This window comes from Oryzias latipes, chromosome 8, assembly GCF_002234675.1.
Source record: "Oryzias latipes chromosome 8, ASM223467v1".
Classification (NCBI taxonomy): domain Eukaryota; kingdom Metazoa; phylum Chordata; class Actinopteri; order Beloniformes; family Adrianichthyidae; genus Oryzias; species Oryzias latipes.
The window spans coordinates 10,117,101-10,132,414 of record NC_019866.2 but is presented as its reverse complement, the minus strand read 5'-3'; positions in this window follow the sequence as shown (position 1 = coordinate 10,132,414).

The following is a 15,314-nucleotide window of genomic DNA, read 5'->3' as shown; positions in this document are numbered from 1 at the left end:
TTGATGCATTATTGACTGTGTGTTCTTCGTTATGGAAATAAATCATTTTACCTGGTAAGAAACAGATCATTTGGAAGCAAAACATTCATTCCTCAGCATGAAGCCTCTACTATAACTCACTGGATTGAACTGGTCAATGAAAGAAAGAAATTAAGAAAAAGAAAAGACTTTTATAGCATTTAAAAAAGGTTTCTCATTTCTACAAATAAAAGGATTTATATTTTTGAAACAAAGTTTAGTGGAAGCTAAACAAGATCATTTTAAATCCTCATCAGCTAAAGGTTTTTCTTTAAAAAAATTAAGCGGTTCTGCTAAATGCTAAATGAAAGTGAGTCTGCACGATGCATTGCATAACAAATCAACTTTCCAGTTAGGACAAGTTGCCAGATTTGTGCACGCATCTGCCCCTCTCCTGTAATTTAGCATTACTATGCATAAAATGCTTTTAGTAAATGCATTGGATCAATAAAGTTGTATCACAGACTAGTTTATGTTGGAAGTGTGACACATCTGTCTCCAAATTTAGCTACTTTCCATCCCGCTGTCTGCATTGTGCCTACACAGACCTCATGTCAGAATGCAAGGGATTGATCAGACACATTGGCAGTGAGGCAGATTTGATTTGTTTCTACATAGGAAGTGGTTGCTGCCTCTGGGCATTTTCCACATTAGCCAATACATTTTTTGGGGAAAAATATGAATTGAGGTTGTCTTTTTTTTCTCATTTCACCAAAAAAAATGTTCAGTTGCTTTTGAGTAAGCATCGCTTTTCTTTTTAGGAGAAAGAAAATCTAAATAAAATTGGGGTTTAAATTTACCGGCCGTTACATTAAAGGTGTTTTTTTTCCAGCCTCTTTTAGGATACATTTTTATTTTATGAAGGATTTGTCAAAAATTCTGCCAAATTTTTAAAGAAATGCAGCCAAACAACACAGTGGCTGCTCGGTCTGAGATTGGTGCTCTGTCTGAAAATCATTGACTGCCAGCGCTGGCCAGCAAGCTCCTGTCGATGGTGCTGATGACGTCTTTCCAGCTCATTCCTCTGAACTGGCTTATTAACTGCAGGCTCATCAGCTTGACCTTCACATTAATTAGGTGAACATAAACACGAGCAGCTCATCAGCACAGTCTGACACCTCTCTGCTGATTTTTTTTTTTCTTGTGTCAGCAAACCACACTGAAAAGAAAAAAGTAAAATAAACCGCAGACACATTCCATCTCTCATTCTTCAACATAAACCTATAAAACATGAACACACGCCAAGTGGAAGTGTATAATTTCCCCTCCTGCCTGACAAAGCTTTTAGAAGAAGAAACCACACTGTTTAATCTCAGTGACTGTCATTCAGAGATCGTTTATACGCATAATTTTCAGACTGTGTTAAAATCACAGGCATATTTATCACCGTGGAGGAAGCAAAAGTCATCTGGATAAAGTCGATCCTGGGTTTATTTACAGAGATTTTTGTTTGAGAATAGCCCTTTTTAAGGTGTTCTTCAGGCTTGTTGCATAATAAACTGGGAATTGCTCATTTTATTGTTGAGTTTGTTTGTCCTGCAGATAATTTCTCAGACAAATTTTGAGAACAAATACAGAAAAAGTGAGGGATAATAAAGCTCAAATATGGACATCTGAGGAAAAGGAAAATAGAGACAGTCTTGGAAAGTCTAATCTGTTAATTATCTCAGCAAATATTAGGAAAAAAGGAGACTCAGAAAATAGGACTGGTGACAGAGGATTCTAGCTCAAATCTCTTGATAGTGTTCTTGCATAGCAGAGCTGAATGTTGAGTAACTGGTGAAATTAATGAGTATCACAAATTCATAGTAAATGGTATGTGCTTATTTAGCGCTTTCTTACTTTCTAAGAAGGCCCAGTGCCCTTTACAGTCACAGTCCCATTCACCCATGCACACACACACTGCTGCCCAACACTGGTGCCAACCTAAAACCACCAGGAGCAACGGGTGGTTCCGTGTTTTGATCAGATACACACCAACACATAGGCAGGGAGGGCAGGAATCGAACCTGTAATCTTCTTATCAGAGGCCGACCACCTCTGTACCACTGCTGCTCATAGTGAATTGCTAACTCGTCACGGATGTGCTCTCCAGGAATAACCAGGATGAATAAATCCAGTCTCCTCTGGATCTCAGCAGTGATGGCAAACAGATCAATGTTTTCAAAAAGTGTTCCCAACTCTGTGAGAAATGTTACAGCAACTTCACTACGCAGTGAAGACTAACATGAACTTTTCCAACAATGGTCAGAGGTGCGTGTTTCAAATGTGTAAAAACTAAAAGTCGTAACTGGGACTTTGTCTGAGTCTATTTTAGTGGACTCAGAATCATAGAAGTCATGCAAATTCGTCTGTGACATGAAAATGTTTAAGCAAATAAAAAAAGAAAAATTCCTATATTTTTTCATTCCATTTTTTTGTCTAAGGAAAACCAACTGAAGTATGTTCCCATAATTAGTAAAAGAAAAAAAAGTAACTTCAAAGAAATCCTATTCTACATGAGACTGAGTTATAAACTTATATAATTCTAATGGCAGGCCTATTGCATAAGTCCTTTGTATGGAGTGCAGACATGCTGTCCCACAAGTTGACTAATGGTGGCAGTGGGATAAGGACTGGAGTCACTACGCCATCCTTCTTAATTCATGCCAAACACCACAAATATCGCTGTTATTTCAGGATTTTTTTCAACTTACTTCAGCTTCCCCAATGCTTTTTGCAAATTTGATCTACCTTGCACAATTAATGATAGATATATTTTATTGTTGTAAGGTCAAATAAAAGTTACATATATTCTTAGTTTTGCCTTATTATCAAAAGCATCCCTTAGGTTTCTTCTTTTTTTTCCCGGAATCCTTTTTTTTAAGGAGTTTTCCTTTCAGTGAAAGAAGGTCTGACGGCAGCGATGCCCAGTTTAGCCTAGTCTTCTTTAGTTTAGTTAGCAATCACCCATTCTGTTTCAGGTTGCCTGTATGAAGCCCGTTGAGACAACTAAGCTGTAATATTTGGCTATATAAACAAAATTGAATTGAAAAGAAAACAAGAGATAATAACTATTATTTTACTTTATTAAATAGAAGGAAAAGATCAGCATTATTTTCTTTGATTTGCTTCTGTTCGAGTTGTATTTAGGGAATAAAGGAACCTAAAGCCACACAAAGCCAGGTTTTTATGCAAATTGAAATCAGATATTTATTTACGCATGACCGATTGTGCCCAGCTTCACACTGAATTCTAATTTGGTTTACGTGTGTATGCATTTAAAACATGTAGGATTATCTATTTTATCTTATTTTTTTAATGCACAGAATCTTAAAAATACATATTTTAAAATTATGTATTTTTTGAAGAATAAAAAATGGTAAAAATCTGAAAATGTATATGTGCAATACATTTTTGCTCGTAAATTACTCAATAAACAGTTTATTTTTACAAAGATCAAGGAAACCAATGCAACTGTTTCATGAAAATGCCAGATGAGGAAACTCCAACTGCCTCACCATCGCCGATAGCAGTTTATTGCAGGTCATCACGTTTGGGGGGCGGCAGACTTCTAAAGATATGAAGAAAAAAAATCTAAACATGAAAAGGCACTTTGTTATCTAAACATAAAAAAACTCAACTTCCACATTATTTAATGGTTTTTCCATCTTGCGTTTCAACTACTGTTTTTGAGTTTTTGATCCGTGATAACCCCAAACGCACAAAACAAACACACTAACTGACTTGTTTTGAGAACATCTTTAACAGCTGAGACACGTACAATATGTTGGACGGCATTCAGGCTTTTTCCGTTCCCCTCTCTGCCACTCCAGCGCTGTATGAATATTCATCCACACTTTGGGTGTGTGGCCACCCAACAGAAAAGGGTCAACACAGCGGCACACATGCAGTCATGCGTGTCCATCCAAGGCACTTTATTGTTTTTGCTTTATTGTTCACATTTTGTTCACCCTTTTTCGTCCAGATACATCTCCATTAGCCTGGGACTGTTTGCACACAAAGTCATTTGAGCAAAGTACACTAACAGACCTGCAATCATGATGCTATTTCTATGTCAGTGACTGCCCATCTATTCATGCCACTGACCTTTATGCTATTGGCTCTGTTTCCTCTGATGTGGACAAATACACCCTGAGCCAGAAAGTGATACCTACTTATGCTCATTGTTGGCCCTTTACCACCTTGTACTCGAAGGACGTGACTCTCTGTGATGTTGGATTTTGTTGACAATAATGGACACGGAGCCTCTCTGACCTCCATTTGTTCAGCCTGTTTTATTTCAAAGATGCTCTAGCAGACAAGTTGCTAAGGCTGAAGGGGAATATGATCATTTCTTGACCATAATCATGAAAGCAAACAGGAAACACTGAGAGCATCCAAAGGTTGAGGAATATGAAGGATGTGGGGCTTGTTCACAGAAAAAGCTGGGGAGAGGTGGATGCCTCTGAACATTGTCTGGCCCCGAAAGGTTTCAACTGAATTTCTGCAGCAAGGCCAGATATTACTTAGCTTTTTTAAAGTTCTACTCTAATAATGTTTTGATCTGTTTTAAAAGCGTTCCCAGTAGACTTTTATATATGATTATGCCATTTTTAGCCCAAATCAAAAAACCTGTATCGTTTTCTAGGACATGGTTTCTGCAGAGCGTTTAAAAAAAATTTGCCTCTGAGTTGTGGGTGTAGAGTAAGCCTACCCCTACTTCCCGATATCCATCTGTTGACATGGTCTCTCCTCACACCCCTAACCTAACATTACAACTGCTTTAAAAAATGTGAGCAATTTTGGAGCTACCCAGCCTTACAGTTTTGAGCCAGATGCCAGCTCGGACGAGGAAAACAAAGACGTACATGAAACTATTTGTCTACAAGTAAATGCATCAGAATGGAGTGGAGAAGGGAGCGTGTGGCTTGCCGTAGTAGATTTTACGTCACTGTCAATTTTAAGATTCATTTTCTTCATTTACGCCATAAGAACATATTTAAAACACAATTTTCATTGGAGAGGGTTTTTAAGGCTGTCAGTGTCAGAGAAATATTACTATATTATTATAAAAGCAACAGATGAAGTCATATTATCATCAGCAGCAAGCTTTTTCCTGTTAGCCACAGCATATTCAGTTTACCTCCAAAGGAATTTCTCTCTGCACGCAATAAAGCGCTTGTCTCTTTCTAGTTGGGTGCCAAGTGACGACCTATAGTTTTATTTTTCTGACATTATCAGTCAACACCATCCAAGGATCCCTCAAATAATATATCTATTAGGCTATCGTGTTGCAAGGAAAAATAATAACTGGGGTTTAGGGTAAGCCTGCTAAATTTTTCTGAGAAAAATTTGATTTGTTTGAAAATGAATGCTAATATTTAGCACTCAAGAACCACTTGAATCAGTTAAATTCTTTAACTGCATATTGTTACTGGCTGATTTTCATCTAAACATACACTGTGTGCTCATAATAGAAAGAATTGTATATATATATATTACAATCCTTCCTGTGATTAATGTTACTGCACACTGAAAAGGTTGAATTAATCAACTCACTTGAATGGAGATGACCAAAAAAATGACGACCTTTTGCTGACTCAGATCTTGAAAAAAAAAAATTCCTTGCATGAGTGCAGAGAAACGGGGCACGAGGCAAACTGAACGCAATCCTACTCCTCCTCCTCCTCCTCCTCCTCCTCCTCCTCACTTTGGATTTAATTCACGCAGAACAAGATTACAGGATCCAATCAGTGGTGACATTGAGCCTGGCACCCCGTGGAATGGGACACCGGGAAGGCCTAATCATCCCCATGGCTCCGCTCTGCTGCTGTGAGCCAATCAAATCCTCTCTAGACGAAGCAGATGGTCGATATCATCTTCTTTCTTTTCCAGGTGAGATTATCTCCTTATCTTCAGACCTCGGGAGTCAATATCCACTGGGGTGGAGGGGGCCTTTACCGCCATCCGGGTGTAGATTCCAGAGTTTTTCACGGGCTCAACTTGAAACCCAAAATTTGGGGAGGTCACACCTTTTTTTTTTTTTTTTTGGAAAAGCTCAAACTCTGGAAGATGATGTCATCATGGGTGATTTTAATGTTAAATTTAGAAATAAAAACTTTTAGCTGCTAATGAGCAAACAGCCTCTGACTTGTGTAAATAACAAAGATTTCTTTATTCTCCTCTAGACACAATTTCACCCGACAAGAAGATTAGTCCTTACGTCACAACACAATTTTCTCTCTAGTTCTGCCCGTCCTGAGATTACAGAGGTGGTTTATGATAGGTTTAACCAAGTCTGCCATAAGAAAACCCAATAAGACACAAGCTTCGTCAGGGAGAACGTTACTTCTGAAGAGCAAATTACATGGCTGGGGTAGAGGTGATGAGACATTTTCCAGCTCATAGATTTCTTGTTGTCAAAGCTTTTGATTCCTCTTAAATACAACAACGTGAAAAATTGAAACCTTTGTGCACTCAATGTGGCATCCTGAAAGTGTAACAAAAGCCATCTCTGCTCTAGTGGGGCATTGAAAATAGGGCAGGTGTTCTGTGTCAACAGGTAACAGGAGAGAGGAGCATCACACCACTTAAGGACATCCTTATGCTAAACAGAGGTTCACTGTTACACCTGAGGGCTCAGGTAATTAGTGTTGTTCTGCGATCTCTTAACTTTTCTTGTCAGCTGCAACACGTTTGAGTAGCACGATCTTCCTGTTGTAAACAAATGAATAGAAAAAATATATATAAAAAAATGGCTAAAATAAAATGTTCTGGTCATGCTGTGGAGCAGCATTGCACTGTTTCGCCAGCTTGAGAGATTACTTTAAAAAGGAGACACATCGTCCTTTTTTCCCGGAAACCCGGATTATTTGTGTCATTTAAAGATTGGCAGACTTAGAAATAATCTGGACAAAAGTCAGCTGCAATGCCAGGCCTATTTCAGACACAATGCATGATCCCATTCAAGGGATGATTGCTTTCCATCGCTAATTTAAGTAGGAAAAAGAATGTATGCATGTCATGTGAAAGAACAGGCCTTTATGGAGCAGGAAATGCAGGGTGGCTTTGCTCCAGCAAGAGAATCAAATGACTGCATATATTTTCTGTGATTTTTCCTACTTTTAAAACTTGTGATTCCCCCATTACATTTCATTTCATCCTAGCATGACCTGACAGCAGGACCTTTCTACAGTAGCTCAAAGCTCCTGTAACCGAGGCATAAGGACAAAGTCCTCAGAGGAGCACGTCATCATGATCATGATGCTCTGGATTACACTTGGCCTCATTATTTTCAAAGGATGTGGACTGCTTTAAATATAAAGAGATGTCTGGGCAATGCACTTCTCTCATCATGAGTGCTTCACATTAACAGATGCAACGAGGCCCCCCCTGATGAGCAGCATCTCTCTGCACCTACCCTCACAAGGGACGTGCATGTTTCCACTGGGCCAGCTGGGCTTCTCTTTAAGGAAAACACCCTGGGCTGAGATGACAAAGCTCTTTTACTGCACGCCTCTGATGCCTGCTTTGCATCCTAACATAAGAAACATCACATGGTGGCAACAAGGAAAACAAGTATGGGATTTTGATTTATGGTCTATTTCAACTTGCATCCAGGAGATGCAATCCCATGTGGATATGGACTCATAAAAATACACAGGGAAGGACACACCCCTGAGACTCATTTTGAGCAGCAGAAAGTCAGACACATACAATGTGGCCAAACACTTTGTAACATCCTTTTTTTTTTGTTGTTGGTAGGAAACAGTGCAGCACATTCACAACACCCAGAGTTTTATCAGTAAAGAGCAACACATACTGGCAGATGACACAGTTTGGTTTCCTTTCAACTGCATTCTCACCATGGAAACTACACAAATGATGAGGACTAAACAGGAACTAGATCCAATCCTGTCTGAAAAAACCAAGCTGACACCAGAACACATTTGTGAGCTGTTAGGGTAGACACCATTTATTACCAGTTTCATGCTACATTCTAGAATCTACAGGCTGGGCCATGGGATCACCTGTGTCTCCTGGTCAGTCTAGATATGGACATTGAATCTATGTGAGATCTGGACTGAGTGACTCTTCCCCCTTCGTATTTTAAACAGGAAGTACCTTCTAGTTTCAAAAAGCCAAAATCCCATAGACTTATGTTGGGAAATGAAAAGCTACTACTCAGTCATTCTATTTGTTTGAAGAACCATTCTTGCGCTGCTACCTGTTTTTTTCATGTTCTTGGTTCATTTTTTTTTTAGTGCAAGTTATTTAAGTTATAAACTGACCAACCAGATGCTTCAATAAAAATATGTGGGGCTTGCTGGCACCCACATCCAAAATTTGATTGACAGATTCTCCCAAGCCCACTTTCAAGTGGTAGGGGTTCAAGTGGTAAGCTCACTCCTGATTGGCGGGAAGTGGTAGCCATATAAATAATGACTCAGACCAATTCAGACTAATCGCTGCTAATTGACGTCGTCTAGCTCCATCATGGAGACGTCCATATTGCAAAAACAAAAAGGCAACTGAACTGATTTCATATTGTTGGAGCCATAAGTGAGCCATTTTCTGTTGGTGACGTAAATGTAAAAATGCAGTTTTATTTCAGCATTCATAAATACATTTGTAATAAATACATTTTAGTCTTTGTTGTTCAGGTATTGCTACGCCTCAAATGCTAAACCTCAACTGCATCCACATGAGAAAGCTTTAACTGAATTGGGACTTTTCAGAAGACAACAATAACAAAAACAAAATGAAGAAACCTCTGGTAAACAAGGAACCGTCTGTCAACTTAACTGGCATGTCCTGCCGTTAGTGGTTCATTCGTCAAAACATTCTTGGATTGGCTCCAAGCCTAAAAACATTCATGCATCCGTGTTGCTGGAGAATATTCCAGCAGTTTGAGCAGTTCAGGGGTGTGTGAGCAGCCTCCCAGCGGCCTGCATCACATTTGTTGGATCAATAGCTGCTTGGCATGATGGAGGTCATCAATTGAAACATGGAAACACATTTATGTAATCAGGCAAACGGGAAATGAGAGGTCAGAAGCGAAAGCCAAGTCCTGCTCTGAGGGCCTGGTTGTGATATTTGGCGTGCGATATTTAGCTCAAACTAACGGCATCGGGAGAAATGTGAATGGCCAGAGGTCGGCCTTGGTGTGGCTCATGTCACTGCAGCTGTTCTACTTGTTGACACTAAAGCAGCTCCCATGTCTGATTGTGAATGTGAGGATATTAACTTTCACCTTCTTGGGCTGTCCCAGGTTTTAAAATAGTCCAAATGATTTGAATCATGCAGTAAACAACACACGTCCTACTTGTTTGATTGGCAGTTCAATCCTTCATAGTAGTAAGTTTAATGACAGCCAAATGTTTGTGGGACAAAATGACCTTGAATATGATTCAAATTTGACCCTTTTATTATGTGTCGTGTCTCCCCCTGGTCCTTCCAAGCAGAAAAAGACCTCAGGATACATTTAATATTAAAAATGTTGCAGTTGTCAACTACATCTGTGGCGGTAATAGAAAAATTGGAATGTTCTCTTAATAAAAAGAAAACTTTTTCCAAACCTTCGAGTGAGGTCAGATTGATTTGTTGGCTTTATTGCATTTTTCTTGTTTTTACTCTGAGTGTTGCAGCAACCACAACACCTACATTGAGGTCAATTGAAAAAACTAAATAAAAATAAAGATCTCAGGAATTATCATATACAGTCAGGACCATAAATATTTGGACAGAGACACATTTTTTCTAATTTAGTTTCTGTACATTACCACAGTGGATTTTGAATAAAACAACTCAGATGCCATTGAAGTGCAGACTTTCAGCTTTTATTCCATGGCTTGAATATTGTATAAAAATGTGAAAAACTAGAACATTTTTTTTAAACACAATCCCTTCATGTCATGGGCTCGTAAGTAAATGGACAAATGTAATAACTGAAAACAAAATGGTCAGTACTATTATTTGGTTGAAAACTCTTTGTTGTCAATGACAGCCTGAAGTCTTGAACTCATGGACATCACCAGATGCTGGGTTTTCTCCTTCTGAATGCTCTGCCAGGCCTTTACCGCAGCGGATTTCAGTTGCTGTTTGTTTGTGGGCCTTTCTGTCTGAAGTTTAGTCTTCAACAAGTGAAATGCATGCTCAATTGGGTTAAGATCAGGTGACTGATTATGCCATTCAAGAATATTCCACTTCTTTGCTTTCATAAACTCCTGAGTTGCTTTGGCTGTATGTTTTGGGTCGTTGTCCATCTGTATTATGAAACACCGCCCAATCAGTTTGGCTGCATTCACCTGGATCAGCGCAGACAGTATGTCTCTGAACACCTCAGAATTCATTGGGCTGCTTCTGTCCTGTGTCACGTCATCAATAAACACTAGTGTCCCAGTGCCACTAGCAGCCATGCATGCCCAGGCCATCACACTGCCTCCACAGTGTTTTACTGATGATGTAGTGTGCTTTGGATCATGAGTTTCTCCACGTCTTCTCCATACTTTTCGCTTGCCATCATTCGAGTAGAGGTTGAATTTTGTTTCATCTGTCCAAAGAATGTTTTTCCAGAACTGTGCTGGCTTTTTAGATGTTTTTTAGCAAAGTCCAATCTAGCCTTGCTATTCTTGTGGCTTATGAGTGGATTGCATCTTGCAGTGTACCATCTGTATATACTTTCATGCAGTCTTCTTTTTATGGTAGACTTGGATATTGACAACCTCCTGGAGAGTGTTGTTCACTTGGTTGGCTGTTGTGAACGGGTTCCTCTTCACCATGGAAATGATTCTGCGATCATCCACCACTTTTGTCTTCCGTCCAGGTCTTTTTGCGTTTCTGAGTTCACCAGTGCTTTCTTTCTCTCAGGATGTACCACACTGTTGATTTTGCCACTCCTAATACTGTAGCAATTTTTCACATGGTTTTTGCTGTTTTCTCATCTTAATGATGGCTACTTTCACCTGCATGGAGAGCTCCTTTGACCACATGTTGACTGGTCACAGCAAAGTCTTCAAAATGCAAGCACGAGTCCTCAAATGAACTCCAGGCCTGTTATCTGCTTCACTCATAATGACATAACAAGGGAATTGCCCACACCTGCCCATGCAATAGCATGGAAGTCAATTGTCCAATTACTTCAGAGTCCATGAAATGAAGGGATTGTGTTTAAAAAATGCTTTAGTTTTTCATATTTTTATGCAATGTTTTTGTTCAACCCATGGAATAAAAGCTGAAAGTCTGCACTTCAATGGCATCTGAGTTGTTTTATATATAGTTCACTGTGGTAATGTACAGAAAAATAAAATTAGAAAGAATGTGCCTCTGTCCAAATATTAATGGTCCTGACTGGATTTGGGGTATAAAAAAAAGGAATATGATTAAAAGCATAACCCACCAAAACCCCAGAATCTCAGCAACATCGGTGAAATCTATTTCCTAGCTTTTGGTAGCTGAGCATTTCAACACTTTCTGGAACAGGTAAAAGTCGTATTTTCAGCTAGCTTTTCCCCTTGAGGATCCTTATATGGTGTTTTACAGATCCTGAACAAAAATCTGCAGGTTGGGAAGGTTCTTTTCCAGCCTGCACGGAAGCTCACCAATCTCTTTATTGGCTTTGATTTGACGTGCAATTTGTAATGGATACCTTCCTGGGGTTTCATTTGAACACTACTTTATCCAGACTCCACTAGCAAATAACAATGTGTCACCTTCAAAATAAGACAAAAGGAACAAGGCGCACAAAAGGAGTTGTTTCTGTGCATCTAGCAAAAGTGTGTGTCATTTGAGTTGATTTTAATTTTATGCAAAAATTTCTCCAACTTTAAAAAATCTATCAACATCACCTCTTTTTCTCTTTATTTTGCCTTTCTGTAATCGTTTTGCTTGAAATAAAGGTGCAATATTAAAAGTAAATGGATACCTCTAAAGTTAAAGTCAGAAATGAATGTTTTTTTCTGCTTCTGTTTCAATAGTTTTTTTTTTCTTCTTTTTTTCAAAAAAGTAATTATGTAAGTCTGATGTTGTGGTCCTTTTTTGGCCGTTTCCTTTCTTGTAAGAGACATATTCACAAATGGCTTTGTCACCCAAACCTTTGAATTCTCTACAGAGAAGGACTCCCTGAGGCTTTACATCACGCATTATATAAGGTAAAAAAAAAAAGAAAAGAAAAGAAAACGTGTTTCAGACATGCTCATTACATGGAAACCAGGTAATCGAGTAGGCAAATCAGCTGTGGTGACCGCACCACTTGTATATATGTAACAAATTTTAGCTTTGACCTACATTTCACATTGTTGCTACAACATTTAGTTTCTTTTTTTATCAGTTACATTCCTTTAAATGAGTCCAGTGATAAAAATATATTTAAAAAATGTCTTCATATTAGCATTTTATTCCATCTTTGTGAATTCTGACTAGGTGTATAATGATGTAATTTCCCAGCTCTTAAAACTGCCTCACATCTTGAGTTTATTCTAACAGATGTACATTGGGAGGGTTTTCACTGGAATTGTACCGAACTTTCTTTGAGTTTGACTAAAACACTGAATCATTGCTTGTTAATCGCTTTTTAACTGTTTTTTTTTTACTAAATCTGTTTCTTTCTTGATCATGAAACTCAAACAGGAGACATCAAGACAGTCAACCTGCAAACACCGTTCCTGAGACGTTTGGTCACCAGCCGACTCTCCATGTACAGAGTGTTGCATAACAGTGCGTTGTGTCAGCCCAGAGCAAAGACATATTTTATCCATAAAACTTCTTCTACTCCCTTCTCAGAATAATGAGCTCTTTATAACTTTCCACCACAGGCGGGCCCCGTGTCATGTATGTGAAAGGCAGCACTGAACAATGTCCTCTCCCACTTTCACGTCCACCACCTGAGGGGCCAGAAATGCACATACTTCCTCAAAGGAGAACGCAGACGGGCTCATATGCATTTAGACGGGCGGATGGTGGCCTGAATTGGCCCATAACTCAAATTCTATAAACTTTTGGTTCTAGGATGAAAAACAAACTTTGTTTTTATATAAGAAAGCAGAGAGATCTAGTAGAAGAGCAAGAAAATATTGTAAAAAAAAACAAATCAATTCTAAAATATTGACGCTTGCAAGTACTTTTAAATGAAAAGTAATAGAAAACAACAGAATATTCCATGTTTTGTGGATTTTGCAACTCTCACACACACAAAAAATGAGTTACAAGTGTTGGTTTATAATTAATATTAGGTTGAGGATTGAACCTAGCATTACAAAAACAGATTGTCTAATTCTCTGCTTGCTATAAATGCATCATTTAAACTTGAAATGAAAGACAAAAAAGGGGACTCAAACAAACAAAAAAGGATGGATCTATTTCGATTCGATTTTTAGAAAATGTGGTGCCATTTATCTATTTATTTTATAGATTTATTGAATGAGTGTGTTGAAAATACGTCGGTGTAACTATTAAAAAAAAACTCAAATCATAATCAGAGGTGGAAATTTTTGTTTGTAATCACAAAAATAGGTCATATCTAAAAATGCCCACTTATGGCTGTTGAACAAATGTGACTCAATAAAGCATCACAGGGAACACTCAGCTGGTACAGCAGCACATCTGTATGCTGACTCACCCTTCACATGGCGCTCTTTTAAAGCATTATATAAGCCAACGCCAATCAAAGGCCTTACTTCCAAGAAAAAAAAGCCCTTTGGTGTAGCAGAGTCTCCTGCCATTCAGTTTTCTCATTCTGGCATGCTCTCATTGCTCTTTTGACTAACAGACACCCAGGAGCGGCAGGGCAGGGTGCTCAAAGTGGGTTTTTGTTAACTTTTCATGTCAACATTCACAGACAAAACCAGAATGATTCCACCAGAGTGAGACCCTTTTTTTCTCTGCAGCCCTCCGCCATTCTTACCTATTTTTTGGGTGTGTGTGTGTGTTCTTGCATAAGCTGTTTACAGGAAGAAACTGCAATAATAGCCATGAGCATCAAATGATCAGAGTCCAGGCAGATTGTGAGCATCTCTAGACGAACAGCCATTGACCTCAATGAGTTCTTAAAACAGCACAGGGATGGGTGAGAACAGCTCAAGCAGTGCGGGATGTGAAACCCAAGAGAGGACGACGTGTTAAGTGCACCACTGGGGAAAACGTGCTTTTCCACATCTCCTCCAACATGCTGCGTCAGTGAGGTTGCAGGTGCAAAACTGAAGTCTGTTTAAGTCCAAGATCTTCATTTCATTCGTAGTTTGGTTTGTTAAAAGATTTGTATTCAGTTCTAATCGTATAAAAATCTTGAATTCTATCATCATTTGACGTGTTTTCAAATGACATGGAATAAATATGCTGCACATTAATTTTATTTATTGCAGATCAATTCAAACAAAATTGATTCCACACACTTTATTATCTCTTAATGACCCACACTGATGAAAATTGTGTTTTGGATGTTTTGAACACATTTTTCTGATGATGGATGGATGACACATTAACAAAAACAAGCTCAAAGTAGCTTTTCTGAGTATTTCTTCATTTAAATTATTGTGAACCAGGAGGAGATGAAAAAATGTTATTTAAAAATGAGCATATTTGTGATGTAGCAAAGAAGCTTTTGCGACCCACAAGCTTCCTGCTTCGCTCCGTTCTCATGCATCCACTTATAGGCAACTAGATGTGTTAATGTTTTCATTTTTGTCATCTGAGCTGGAATCTGGCTCAAGACTGTCTTAATAGCTGCACTGTTGCTCATTATTTTGGTTGCACCGCTAATGTTAGTTTGGGGCTGATCAGGGCTGTAAGCTAGCGGGAGAACACGTAAGCAGAGAGCTCTCAAGTACGAAGAGGGGAAGGGGCAAGAGGCAAATTTCTTATGAACTACTGCCGCTCTGCAGAAACTATGTCAGAGAAAACCACATTTTGTTTTGGCTAAAAGTGGCATAATTCATAATTAAATCATAATTAAAACTAGGAGTGCTTTAAAAAAAAATTGGAGTGTGTATTTAAAAGAAAAAAAGAGTTTCACTTGTTTAGAGTGCCAGCTTTTAACTGATAGAACATATAATTAAGACATTATATAAGCTAAGAAAACTCTTATCTGAGCAGGAATTATACATCTTTTTTGATGGGTTTGTATTAAGAAATTGGAAAAATCTAATTTGACGTGAAAAAATATAGTCACTTTCAAATGTCGTGTCAAGCTTGCACATATACAATCATATTTTTTTTTAAATTAGGACAAACGCGCATTTTTACATATCTTTTAGTCAGCTGATTTTTATACATTCAAGAATAATATACTATTGTAAATTTTCAGGCTAACAAAATAAAGT